This window comes from Artibeus jamaicensis, unplaced genomic scaffold (assembly GCF_021234435.1).
Source record: "Artibeus jamaicensis isolate MK-2021 breed Jamaican fruit bat unplaced genomic scaffold, CSHL_Jam_final scaffold_474, whole genome shotgun sequence".
In the NCBI taxonomy this organism is placed as follows: Eukaryota; Metazoa; Chordata; class Mammalia; order Chiroptera; family Phyllostomidae; genus Artibeus; species Artibeus jamaicensis.
The window spans coordinates 2,824,351-2,839,201 of NW_026522046.1; the positions used below are offsets into that span (position 1 = coordinate 2,824,351).

Sequence of the window (14,851 nt, forward strand, 5' to 3'; positions counted from 1 at the left end):
CTACTTTCTACTTTATAGTTAGTTGTGTGTTGGCTCATCTGCACGAGTTGGTTTACCCCTTCCCTAGTGCTTGGCACACCTTTCATCTTGTATCAGCCTTACAGGCAGGTATAAGTATATTCATTGTCCAGAGATGAAGTATCTTAGTGGTCAGAAGAGCAGTGTTTAGAACCAGACTACCTCATTCTAAAGTCCTGGCTTTACTTTTTATGAGCCAAGTGATCTCGAGTACAACTTACTCGTGTAATGTCTCTGGCTCTCAATTTTCCATCTGTGAAAGAGTGGTAATAATAGCACCATCCTCAGAGGGTGGTAGTGAGGACTGAGTGAATTAATGATACAAAGTGTTCAGAATAATGACTAATTCAATAAGCATTTAGTGAAAGTCCCGGGAAGTTTACAAGTGGCGAGGTCAGAATTTTCCAGATTTATGCCATGTCTCTCTCCTCAATAATGCTGTATTTCCATATAAGTCATCTATTCAGTAAATATTTACTGAGATCATAAATAAGCCAGGTGTGACTCCGGGCAACTGGGAAACAAGCAAGACAGACAAGGTTCTGAACTCAGAGGCCTTACACACGAGCAAGGAGGAAAAGAAGGCAGAAGGAAGCCCATGCAAAAGTAACATAACTAAACATACAAGATAGCAAAGTGTCTTTTGTTGTGGATTGTCCTTGTGGCATCCTTTCCATCCCCACAATCCATTATCCTATTGTACTTCAAGCAAAACTATACAAAGAATGCTTCCCGTTTGATTTAAAGTGTGCACCTAGAGTTCAACATTTGTTTAAAACTTTTGGCTCATGTCACCAATTTCTTCAGGAAATGAGGCAAAGATCACTCCTGGGTCTTTCCTAATCATCCTATATGTGCATTGGGACCATCCATCCCACACCCCAGTAAACACAGGTGCACCCCAGTGGCTGATCTGTTGTCTCAGTAAAAGAATACCCTGCCTTGGCATTCAGCAACTGCTTCTGGATGTACATTGTTTTTATGAGATTTATTACCAGGGGGATGTTTTTCCCTGCAAGAAAGTGCCATGCACAAAACTGTTGACTTGACTATTCTCTCCCTTCAGAATTTTAGCTACTAAATGAGTTAAATCAAACTAACCCCATAATTTAATTCCTGAGGAACTTTGAAAATGATGCTTCTGAATCTAGTAAAATAGTCATTCATCTTCCCTACTGTGTTTAATACATGTTTTTTTGTATTAGAAACATTTTCTCCAATTTATTATGCTCCAACTTAAAGGCTTTTCATGTTTCTCGATCATTTGTCATTCATAGTCTCTGCCTGGATTCGTAATTCACAATGTTTTTATTTTCCTGCCCCATCGATCGAGGGATGCACCCCAAGCTGTGCCCTGCATAGTGGATAAAGGTGGTGATGGCTGTGTGTGTCTGAGATGGAGGGAAGGAGAAAGTGTTGGATTAATTAAAATTTCAAGTGGTGGGTGTCCACCCTCTGCCCCATACTGGCTGAAACTCTCTAGTGTAAGGAGTAGCATTCATATCCTTAATCAGAAGCAGATGAAATATCTGTCAAAGCCTGTATACCTTCTTTAGAACAAGTATACATTTATACTTGTTGTAAACAATGGTCTTTGCTGACCTGAAATCTGTTCAATTGGAAAGCTTATTAAAATTAAAAGATGCAAGGATTAAAATCAGACATAGATGTGATCTCAGTTAGCGGTCCTTCCCGCAGATCTCAGTCTGGAGAATCCTCTGCTGCTGAAAGAAGTTCCATGGAGACCTCACGAACACACAGGTGGAGCCTGAGGCCAAATTAGCCAAGATCTGTTGCCATGGTTGCCCACTGAAAACTCTCGGGGAAATAAGCCAAAGAGTCAGAGAATGCTGGCTCTAAATCATCTTGCAGAGTGGCTGCCTAGGTAGGCAAGTTGGTCATTTAAGCAGTTGAATGGTGTATTTAAATTAAACACTACATAAAACTAAATTAAATCAAATCTGAGAGCGGAGTTACCAGTAGAAGAGCCCAGAGTTCTCACAGCACACTCTGCAGTCCATCATCTGAGATCATACATTTACCCACAACCCTGGGGCTCCTGGAAGCTAAATTTAAAAACCACTGATCTAATCTCATTTCAGCATTAACAGTTCTTCACAGGAAACTAAGGCCAGAAGATCAAGTGTCATCCATAGACACAGAGACAGTAAGTTGCATAGCCATAGTCTCCTTCAAAAAACCGTGTTGCCTTTTCCAGATCATAAAATGTTAGTATTCTATAAGTCTGCCCTTTTAATAGAATGAAGAAGTTGGCAGAATCGATGTGCTAACCAAAACTTAGAAATGTGCCCAAGGTGAAGGAGTGGGCAATAGGTCATCTAAATTATATGTAGGGAAACCCAACTTGGAGAAACACAAACATCCAGTCCATATATGAAAGTTCCATGGGAAGGTTCCGTAGTGAAAGGAACAAAACTGCACAGGAGAAATTTGTTTTAGCTGCTATAATAAATGTGCCAGGCACAAAATCAAACCACTCTAAAATGATGTGAAATCCATTCAATTCCATTCAAGAACAGAAAAACACAGTGGCATTTATGTAAGGTGTGGGAGACATGTAACCTAAATGTGTTCCTTGGGTTAGTAACTTGAACTACAAATTCACTAAAAAAGTGTGAGAAGCCTACAAGAAAGAGCATTGAGCAAAAAAACATTGTGAGACACATTTGATATAATAGTCATATGATTAACAAACTGTCACATCAAACTTTCCCACAACGTGGGAACACTTTGACACTTCGTATTTTTAAAACTGACATTTTGATTCATTACTGTAAATAGCACATTGGGTAAAATATTATGACAAGGAACATATCATATATATGTACATGTATATGCACTCTATATATTACATCTGTATACTTTTCCTAGCTCTGTAACATTTTAGAATATATTAAACTTTTTATTATAGTGACAGTTTTGGTCAGTTTGTAAACAGGCCATTGCTCTCCTAAACTACTCAGGTCTCTTGTAGTAGGCAGATGGGCAATGTGCCCTCGTTCCCCAGAATGTCTACAAAGCAGAGGGATTTCAAAAGTAATAGGACGACTTCTAACAAGATTCCGAATAAGCCTGACAACTACAAGCAAAAGATGTCATCAGAGTTGTTTTAATTTACTGTACCTGAGTTCATAAAACTCACTGTCACCAACTTACATAAAACATTTCTCTTGTCTTCAGGCTGCTCCTAATCTACTTAGAGAAACTGAGACACGCATACGCAATTCTAAAGTAAGGCAGACGGCTTCAAACATGCAAAAAAGGTGCACAGTGCTGCTTTCTCTTTCCTTTTTCTTTTTTTTCTTTTCATTATTTAGTGTGTATGTGCATTACTTATAATAAATAACACGGTCTCTAAATCACTGTTCAGAGTAAACTGATGCAATTGAATTAAACAAAGTGTGGGCATCAAAGGGGTCTGAAGAAATTCAGACAGCTTGCGAGAATAGTCAGATTCCCAAGACAAACTTTCTTCACAAAGAATATATATAAAGAGTGTTAGATCCCCACGTAATACGAAACAATACCATTGCCCAAGTTTTCGTTTTACCTACAACTCTAAAACAAAAGATAAAGTATGGATCCCCCTGAACATCCAAGTGTCTGCTTCAATTTTGTTTAGTAACTGAAGTTATTTGTACTATCACTCTATAGGTAATTTTATCAAAAGACACACACAAACACACACACATGGGAAATAGATCCATAGCATATTTGTCTTATATATTTTCTCTCTGGGCATTATATCATCATTATTCAACTCATCTTCCTCCTTAAACACCTGGAAAATTAGATACTAAAAGGAAACGTAAGATTTATCTATATATATCAAGATATTATACTCACCACAAATAAGCTTTAGCTCCCTACTAAAATTTAAATTAGGTAATGATGTTTCTCCTTAGCATATTAATTTTTTTTAAAAAGACTGTTCCATATTTATACTTTTTCAGAAAGGATGCAGAAATGTTATCAAACTTACCCATATCACATAAAAATTAGAAAAGCATAATAAATATTACTTAATGAATATGGTAAATAATGAGGAAAAACCTACAAAATATCAATATCAACCAAAATCTAGATTTTAGCTTCAGCACTCAAAAATTCTTGCATCCTTTTTTTATAATCAAAACAGGGGTCTCATTTTGTTCTTAGCTAGATTAGTCCATTCATTAATGGCAGAAGATCTTTCTTCCTCATATTCTGAAGACATTCAGATTTATTTGAAGTTATTCTGAAGTCCATTTCCAACTAAATGATATAGCAAATAAGCAAATTAAAGTATACAGTACTGTTTTTCCCTTGGCCTATTGAAAAAAAATCAGCTAGAGTGCTGTCCAAAGCGCCATAATAAGTCACTGTTTGAACCTCAGTCCTCATAATTATTTTTCCAAACTCTGAAGGTGAGAGGTCATAACCTTAAAAGGCCAGGGGCTCCTTAACAGAAGCTGAAACCATTGTCCACGGAATGACATCGCTTCCGGAAGTACTGGCAGAGTCAAAGTCACATCATAACACTTGAAGACAGAAGACCCAGAAGCAAATAAATCCCCACCATGTAGGGAAGTAAATTTCAGCAGCTCGCATGACTTTAATTTCTTTGTTGTACAATGAGGATAATACCAGACAACATATTGAGTTTTATGAAAATTAACTAAGCATTCATAAGAAATCTTAAGGAATCCAAACTGGTGAGAACACTGTTCCCCAAATCATAATTCACCGACTTCTACTGTCAGTAAAAATTTGAAGAGATCACTTGAATTCAACTCAGTTGAACTCAATAAAAAATAAACTACTAGATGATCCCCATGTGTGATGTAAGACTATGCCAGGTGCCATGTTTAAAGGCAGGGAGGGGTACATGGGCAGTGAGTGAAGGAAGGAGGAAGGGCCACTAATGTCACAGTTTCTGCCCTGGACCCTGTGATCTTGGGGAGGAGACAGTGTTTCACATGTGAACTACCTGAAGAATACTTAACACTATAAAGTCACAAAAAAAAAGTAAGAAAGAAAATGGTGCTGACAGTGGCTTTATGGCGAGGTCTTACGTAGGTCAAAAAAGGAGTAACACAGAATGTGACGTTGTTTCCCCCTGCCCCCTAAGCATCTTCTTCTCAGTAACTGAGCTGTGAAATCAGGTAGGAAAGGGTCTCTGCAGACCAGTAGACTGCACTGGTCAGTCTACTCGGGCACCTACTCTGGGCACCATCTATCACGCCCACATTCCCCTCAATTCCTCATTCCCTCCTCGGCACCCAGCTCCTCACCCTCTCCTTACTTCCTGTGCCAATTCCTGGGATCAGTGAGGTCCCCAGGCCTGGCTCATCTACACCCACAGCCTTCTGGGCTGAAAAGATGGCTCAAACAGCGCTAAGTGTGACAGAGCTCTAACATTAGGGAACTGTGAATCAGGAGACCTGAGTTCCTATCCCAGCCTTGTTCCTACTTCAACCTGTGACCTTGAGTAAGCCACTTCCACTCCATGAACTTCAGTAGTTTCACCCATCAAGCAAGGGTAGAGGATATTTAAAAGCACTTCTTGCTCCTAACATTCAGCATGTCTGTCCTGACTACAACTTCTGTCCTGAATACAACTTCTAACAGTTTCCAAGTGACAACTGGGGGCTCACGAGTCACACAGCTCCCCAAGAGGCACTGACATGACCACCTCAATGGTTCTATTGTGAGGAAGGTCAGGGGCTCCTTCAGGAAATAGCTGATCTAAACAGAGCCCAGGAGCACCATGGTAACACCACTCCAAGCTGCCAGAGGTAGGGAGGAAAAGCAGCCAATGTGCGTGTGCAGCTGCCACATTTCAGAACAGCACTCAAACCTCGTTAATATCATCTTGCTTAATACTGAGTCCCACAGATCATAAGCTATTTTTGCTGTGTATTTAACAGATTTGTGTATCGCCTTCCCTGCCAGCGTTTTCACAGTCCAGTACAGAGGCCTCTGCCATCAGACAGCCTTCAGGCCCTTAGGCCACCCAGGTTAACTGAGGAGAAGGAAGGAGGAGGAGAAGAAAGATGAACAGAAGGAAGAAAACGTACTCAGTGGGGTTGGAGGGTAGGAGGTGGAAGGAGTAAGATGTAGTAAGAGCAAGCGCAAGCCATCACTCCACTCAAGTGTGCAGCACTCAAATCCCAGCTCTCCAAAGACTCTGAGCTGGATGTGTGGGGAGAGAATGGGAGACCTGAGTCCTCTCTTATTATACCTGAGTCAACACATGTCCTGCCATGTCATTTTTGATCACCACCTCTGCTTGCTTTCACTGGTCTTCGCAATCTTAGAATCCTCATGTGTGCCACTCTGCAGAGCCCTACGCCTATGTTTTAGGGCGTAAGCACAGAGCCACTACAGTGCACTCTTTAGAGTTTTTAGGGAGGGGCTTCCGCTACATGTTCTGTGTTACAACAATTGACCAAGCTAATCTACGTGAAAACACCTGTCGCATAGTAGATTCCCAGTACTCATCTGCTTGTCTCCATGTGTTTCACACGGCAGCAAAGCCACATGCTCCACCCTTAGGTCCCTTATTCCCAATGGTCTTCATAAAAAGGACAAACCCAGTCAAGGACTGCTGAGTGGTGAGCAGGAGCCCGGGCCTCAGCCATCCCTCTACTGCTCAGTCAGACGGGGGCGCCCATCTCAGACCTGCTGCTAAGTGGGAAGGTGAAGTAGGGTAAGTCCCTTCCTCCCGGGGAGGAAGCTCAACTAGACAGACAGTTTTTAAGTTCCTTTCAAGTTCTGAAAGTCTGTAAGCTTCTAAGTTTCATATCCATCTTAAAAACAAGCAACAAGGAAAGGGAAAACCATTGAAGAACACAGTCACGTGCATCATTATTGAGCATGATGTCTAGGGCACTGTACCAGAAGCTGAAGAAAATCCAGAGAATCAGAGAGTAGTGCTAGGACTCAGAAACCTTATAATATGTGTGGGCAGGGGAGCCAGGGGGAGAGAGGGGGAGAGCGAACATGGGAAGATGGCGACACAAAATAAAGTTTAATTATGGAACAAAGTCCAATGCTAAGACTATCTTTCAGAGCCAAGGGGCAGAGTGAGAAGGCTTCTTTAGGAAGAAGGACAGGTGCCCGTCCTGTGGGCAGAAAAGCAAGGCCCACACAGGCAAACTGGAGAAAGGTGACATTTTACCAGAGCTAGCCTCTCCAGTGGAAAGGCCATCGGTAGCTAAGAGGATTAAATGTCTTACTTGTTGTACATCTTAGATCATTTTAAAATTCGATTCCATACATTAAAGGCTATAATAATAATGGTCACCCCAGCCAGCCATCATCCTAATGCTATGTGGGGTGGTGGGAAGAGCACTGGGCTAGGGAACAGGACACTGGGTTCTGGGCCCTGCGCCACTGCCACCATCAGCTGCCAGGGTTCAGCCAAATGGCTTATCTGGCTGTGGGATAGGAGATCTTGTAGAATTCCAGTTGGATTCTTAAGGCTTCTTGAGAACCTAACAGTATAAAGCTCACGTTTTCCAGAGAAAGAGAATGAGGACGACCAGAAAATAAATGATTTCTCTCAAATAAAATATTTCTGTCATCTGTGTCCAGTTCTCTGGGTGTGGCTGGTACGTACCTGCTTCGGGGTCTTGCCTGCCAGAGATTTCTGCTCAAGTCCCTAAAATATCCCATCAAAGTCTATCCATCACGTTTCAAAGTCAGCTCCAGTCCCCAGTTTGATATTCCCAGGTAGAAAGAATCTCCCCCCCAGTTCCCTCACCCACAAAGTATAATTACTCAGCTCACACATCACACTGAGTTTTGGCTGGTCCTGAATCAAACTCACCTTGCACACCTGCCAGCTCCCTCCTTCAATTTCTTAGCAAGCCACCTAGCTTGGGAGATCCTAAGTAAATGCTTATTAAGTCAACTTGGTCTGGAACCTCAGTTTCCTGACACCAAACCAAGTACCATCTCCAACAGCATGCTGCCTCTGATCATCACAAGCCAAGGTGTGCGCAATCCTCAGCGCACCCAAACTAGTTTCAACTACCTTTAAATCCATCATGTTACTTATCAAACCAACTAAATATGTAGCAAGAGAGAAGATACACAAAGGAAAGGAGACAAAGAGCAAAGGGCATGTGCTGCAAATCAAACAGCCAAGTCTGTGAACAGAGGAGCACTGGTATTATCGTCCCAATGTTAAAGGAAAGAAATGTGCAGTGCAGAGAGTCGATGGCTGCCCCATACGGAGCCCCAAGTGGAGCAAGGAGGCCCAGTTCTGCAGTCCACTAGGGTGCTGCTTTTCCCAACTGCAGTAAATGGTCAGATGGAGATCTCAACACATAGGCTTCAGCTGGGCAGGCCCATTCAGTCTATTGCAGAGGGTAAGAGACCTCCAGAAAGGAAAAAGCATGGCAGCCGCTTAGCGAGCAAAGATTTCATGCTCAGAGCCACTAGACCCGTACTGTTGGAGTGAGAGCAGGGCAGAAAGATTTATGAGGCAGAGCTGTATGACTCCAGAGGCGACCCTAGGCACACATCAAGTGGGAATGTAAAAAAATCCCTTTCAACCCATGAGGACTCAGATGGCAGTGCACGCAGTGTGGCCCCAGCCAGACAGCAAAGGCATATTGGCACCACTGTGATTTGTCCATTCACCAATATGCTTCCCAAAAAACACCCATATGCTTTCTTTTAGCTTCCATATGCTTTTTAGCAAGGAAACGAAAATATTTCATTAGTTTTCAGTAATTAATAATTACTTATTTCACAATAGTCACCCTCATTAAAAAACGAAAATAACTGATTAAGCTGCAGGATCCTGGCTTTCAACTGAAGCTTTTAAATTTTTTTTTAATTCTTTCTCTCTAGAAATTGAGTAACAGAGTAAAACAGCCAGTGTGGAAATATTCACAGTGTGCGGAATGAAGAGTTATCCTCCACACAGCCCAGCATTCCTCGTGACTGAGACATCGTGGTTTAATGAAAAGAACGTGGACTCAGAGCAGAAAGACTTGGGATCCAATCCCAGCTGGACCCCTGGTGAATAGTACTTGTGAGGAAATGCAGGGCGTTGAGAAGATAAAGCCTGCTGGATGCCGTCGGCCAGCCTCCCATTATGCCCAGGGAGCAACTTCACGGGGCTTCCTCTGGCTATCTCAAAGCACGGGGAAGGCATGCCCAAAACGCCGGCAGTCTGCCAGTCCTTGTCAGCAGGCCATGGCCAATAGCCTTGAAATTGGTCTGGGGCCTAAAACAGCTCTTCTCAAACTCTAACAGGCAAACTACCTGGGGATCTTGTTAAAATGCAGGTCCAGACTCAGGAGATCTGGAGTGGGACCTGAGATCTGCATTTCTAACAAGCTCCCAGGTGATACTGATGTTCCTGGTCTTCAGACCAAATGTGGAGAGGCAAGGATCTAAAACATTATCAAGATAAATTTAGGAAACAGAACCTGTAAGAACAGAACAGCTGTGACTATCTCATTGGGCTACGACAAGGGTTATTAATTAGAGTGACAGTAATGTTTCTGAGTATTACACAGCACAAAGGTATTTTGATTATCATCACAAATGTCCCACAGTGAAGTATGATTTCCATTTCACAGATGACAAAACTGAGACCAAATGAAATCAAGTAACACATGCAAGGTCACACAGTTAATACGATATTGTCCCAATTCAGGTACAGCTGCCTGTCAGTGTGAGTATAAGTCAAAGGAAGACATTCTAAAAAGCAAGTATTACTGTAGAGTGCCAAAATGAAGTCCATGTCCCCATCCGTAAGGTGAAGGTGCAGCCCCTGACCCTCTCTCAGGCCTCTTCCATTTATGACACCAGCCCACACGCTCATGGTTCCCACATATTCTCACAGTGGGTCATTATGCACTGAGCATCAGCTTCACACATGTGGCAGTCATTACATCTTGGCACGATCCAAGTCCTAGCTGCTCACATCTGCATTTGTGCTGATCCGCACACGGTCAGAAGTCTGCCTCTGTTAAAAATCCCACGCTCAATGGAACAGAGAGAAAACAACACATGGATTTCCCAAAGCATTAAAATTCCAGTTCAGTTGATAACTCACAGTATGATCAGGGCACTATGATCCTAACCACTTTTTCTCCTCTTCATTTCACTTACAAAAATGAAGAAACTGAGACCACTAACTTGACAGAAATGTTTTAAAAAGGAAAATTGTAAGTCACTCATAATGCATTTTATCCAATTCTCCAACAGTTCTTACACTGCCTTAAGGTGACAGATAACCATTTAATTAATTAACTATCATGTAATTGATTCCTAAGGTTTATAGAATTGTTTCATTGTCCCTCTTCATGTTCAATATTATCTCTGCAGACACTCAGATGTCTTGGAGCAGATCCAGATTTAAATCCAGGCTGTGCTATTTATTACTCAACCTCTCTGATCTCAATTACTACATATGAAAAATAATCTCTTATTTCATGAAAATAAATGAAATAATATATTAAAATGGCTAACATCTACATTACAGGTAATTTGAGTGAGTGAGTAAGTGAATGAATGAATGAATGAATGAACAAAGCAAGCAAGCAGAATAGAGTCTCAATGTTAAAATATCACTCAAGAGTTTGAAACAAATAGAAATCCAGAGTCATGTTCATAAGTACGGTGGATGCCAAGAGCAGACAAATAGGTGAACCGTGGGAAAAATCCCACAGCAACGGGAGATGTACGCTCCCCAAATGTCACCTCTGACTTCCTGTACTAAACTTACCTTTGACTTAACCTAGAACCTATGTCTGGCCTTCAGATGGACTACACAACTAAAATGTTAAACAATATTCTGTGTATATGTGCATTTTCCAACTATTTCATAGATTCATATCCGAGTCTCCAAACATTCCATAATCCTCTCCCCTATTTCCAAACACACACATTCTCACACGTGTGCACACTCACGTGCAAATTAAGAACAACAGTTTTGGGTAAGTCTCCTGACAGAAAGGGACCTGTTAACTGAGAAAGAAAAAGTTTATCTAATAAAACAAAACTGAGAAATGCAGGCACACACATTAGAAAGTATGAGCAGTGGAAGTTATCACAATGATAACTTCCAAACCGGAGTAAAAGGGTCTGAATTCAAGACCAGACTCAGTTGCAAACTTGCTATGGGACCTTGGGCAAATCAGAGACTCGTGAAAATAAGGGTGGGAAGAAATTTTACTCTCTACTGTTCCACTCTCCTCTTCCTCCTATCTCATATATGGAGAAACTGAGGTTCAAAGGAAGATCACCCCTTCATCAAAATCATATCAAATTAATTAGAGGCAGAATTTGAACCTCAGACTCAGTAAAATAATTTCCAGGATCTGTATCTCAATATTAGGAAGACTGTGATTAGTGTTTACATCCAGTGGCCCCTAAGTTATCTTCTAACTAATGGATAATTACAACTGTCTTGTCTGGACTTGGAAATGTCATGAAAACATGAGTTTGGTTTTGGCAAAGATCATTCCAGCCACTTCTCAATCCCTGCCCAGCCCCAAAAGAACAAGGCAAAAAGACCAAAATAATGAGAGATGCTGCTAGCAACTCGAAATTGCAGGTCTTGAACTAGATTTCACTGGATTGGCTCTTATTTTCCTGTCCTCTTGCTTATCAACCCTCCATCTGTCTTCCCTTTATCGATGTTCCCAACTACGCACACAGCCAGCTAGGAGTTCATCCTCAGCTTCCTATCATTTATTGGATTAGAAAAGGGAAGAAAACCAGAAGATGGGTGGAGGAAACAGTGGTGATGTCAGGGTCAAATAATCTCTCACAGAAAAGACTGCAGGGGAATTCATATTCTCCTAGTAAACACAGAGAGCAGAAGCCAGCCAGAGCCCTCTGTTTCACTGCCCCCAAGGGATTAATGAAGATGCTTAGAATCCATTTATGTTTTAAGGGCATCTCATATCCTGCCGTTGACACTGGTTTAGCTTAAAAGACAATGGCCCTTTATTTATTGGATTGTAAAGGAACAGTTTATAGAAAAGATTCTCTTCTAAAATAGAGATATAATTATAAAGTCAGAAGAAAGAATTCTAGTTCAGGATTTGCTACTAATACCTTGGACAAATTGGACTCCCTCCCTGACCCCAATATCTTTATCTCTGAAATGACAGAATTGGGCTAGATTGATTCCTAAAGTCCTCTCTGGCTCTGATATTCTCACCTCTTCTCACAGTTCAATGAGTCAACCTGGAAAAGTCAAACAACAGAACAAAGAACCAATTGATGCTACCAGTGGATAAGTTCACCGGATGCTCTAAGAATAAGACAAGATCATGGAATTGAGAAACATGGAAATATTTTTTCCTTTCTAACCAGAAACTAGATGTCACTGGAGGTAGTGAACAACCATAACATAAATGCCCAATCAGAGTTTATAATTCAAATCCCTAATTGCTCTTCCAGTATATAACAGAATCAAAAGCTAAATACAAGAATAACTGTTTTCATACCAGCTCTCTAGTAGAGTCCTAGGATTTTCCTATGACCTTGGACAAGTGACAGCAAGAGGAAAAAGGGACAGGGGTATGAAAGAAAATCACAGATAAGAGGGCATTTGACTAGAAGTAATTGATCAATACCACGATCAACTGGTCTGACTCCATCTGTTATGAGATGCTGAAGTGCAGCTTGGAGAAAGTAACTTGCTCAAGGTGATACAGCCTGAGATGGGATTAGAATTAGATTTTCATGACTTCTGGTTGACATGTCCTGACATAAAATATACTGCTTCACTCCGCAAAGTAATGATAGCCTATCTAGGTAGCTAAAATATTAATAATATTAATAATAATAATTTAATTTAAAACTACTACCTCTACCTCCACCTCAGAAAACAATAACTGATTAATTTGATTTAAGGCAGTCTAGGGTTATTCCATCAACTTGTAATAAACAAGTCACTCTAGCAATATAGACAAGTTCATGAGAATTAATTGGGTATTATTCATCCTTGCTAATGAATCACACTGTTGAAAACAGGAATAATCAACAGTCTACAGAAGGCCAGAACCTGTTCCTGTTCAAGTACAGAGCTTGCCTATTAAAGAACATTGGGTATCAGCTCTAAATAGTAAACAGGGTATACCGTTTCAGATTCCATGAAGTGCAGCTTTAAATAGACTTGGTTTGGAAATGGGACAGAGAACACACCATAGTCAGTGGATCAACGTTAAGAGCAGAGAAAAACAATGATTATACTCATTAAGTGGGTGCCTGTTGACACATCTACTGTGAAGTCTAATTATTTATTTAAACTGTTATTTTTCTTCATTACTGCCACTGATACCAATTATTACCACAAGATTATTTTAAATTCTGCAGCATGCCCCCAGAATATTTACTTCTCCACCCTCCAAAGGTCATTTGAGAAGTCTTTATCCTTCTCTCTCCACCAGCTCCCACCTCCAAAATATGGAGGGCATACAGAAAGAGAGAGAGAGAGAGAAAGAAAGAAAATCCTCTTTCTCATGAATGATTTTTCATGATTTTACCAAGCTTGATTAAAGCTCTCTTTGTAGTTCCAAGATGGGTTTCTGTGCAAAAGGAAGGAGGGAGCACAGTTAACCACTTTTCAAAGCTTATTCTATTAATACATAACAATTTAAGCATTTGAAGAAAAGTTAATATAGTAATTACAATTTCTAAATGAACAAGTCAGTTCTCTGCCTAACAAAGCTATCAAAAACTTATATGTCTATAGTACATTCTTTTCTGATATATTTATTTATGGAAGTACATGAAATACATGAGGAAGATTTTTTTCAAGGGCACTTTATGGACGACACAGGGACCAAATGATGGGCAGGATCCATTCCTGTATTTTTAGTCACTACGTTTCTTGTAACTACTTTTTGTTGTCATGAGAATAAAATCTAACCAACACAAGAACTACCACAACTACTCTAATTATGGAGGAGATTTGCTGTCCATATATTGCCCACCTCATTTGCACATGACGTGTTTTTTAGTCCATGCATGTAGTGAATAGCAGCTTTGAGAACTATTATTAACATAACGGCATAATTTCTGCTTAATTCTAAATCATTAACTCCTACAAATACAGGGCAGTACCAAGAAATTTCAATTATTTTCAAGGTCTAGGTAACTAAAATCATGTTTACAAGCTCAAGATGATGAAAATAATATACCAAATGAATTATCAAAATATTCAGCCAAACAAATGGTTACAGTATTTTTATGTTGCTCTCAGATCTTCCACAGAGATGCTTTTCTACAAATCCTGTACCAAACACTTCTAAAGGATAACAAAGAATACAGCAGAGCAAAATTGGAAATGCAGATACCAACTGGTTAGTAAGCAAAAACTCACATTTTGTAAAGTTTACAGCTATGGTGATTTTTTCCATTTTGGGGGGACCTCCATTTTCTTGATAAACTCAAGAAGAGGGCATTCCTCTGGGAAAGGCCCATCTTCCTCACCCAGGTCCCCCTGGAGAGCACGTATGGGCCCTGGGTTTCGAAAGTCTCTAACTCATTTGCTTAGGAATTTGTTGTTGTTGTGGGAGCCTTGGATTATTTTTCTTTTTGAGGTTTTTGGTGGGGGGCAGCTAAAAGATGGTGCTGGATCTAAGTAGGAGAGTCTGGCTCAGTCAGAGCTGGAAACACTGGCAGCACAGTGTCGTGAAAAATGCACTCGAGAGAAAGGCGTCCTGGCACGTGCTATCAGAGAACACGAGCAGACAATAGGTAAGAGCATTCTAGTACATGGCATGTTGTAGACAAATACCTATGAAATCTGAATCTGCATAGCTTATGTTTTTGAACTTCTGGTATTCAA

At 40.7% G+C, this 14,851-nt stretch overlaps 1 protein-coding gene across 13 annotated transcripts in view; it reads right to left on the reverse strand.

Annotated features, from left to right (window-relative positions):
• LPP (LIM domain containing preferred translocation partner in lipoma) overlaps positions 1 to 14,851 on the reverse strand; it is a 628,850-nt gene that overhangs the window by 455,295 nt on the left and 158,704 nt on the right. The gene's annotated exons all lie outside the window — the stretch shown is intronic.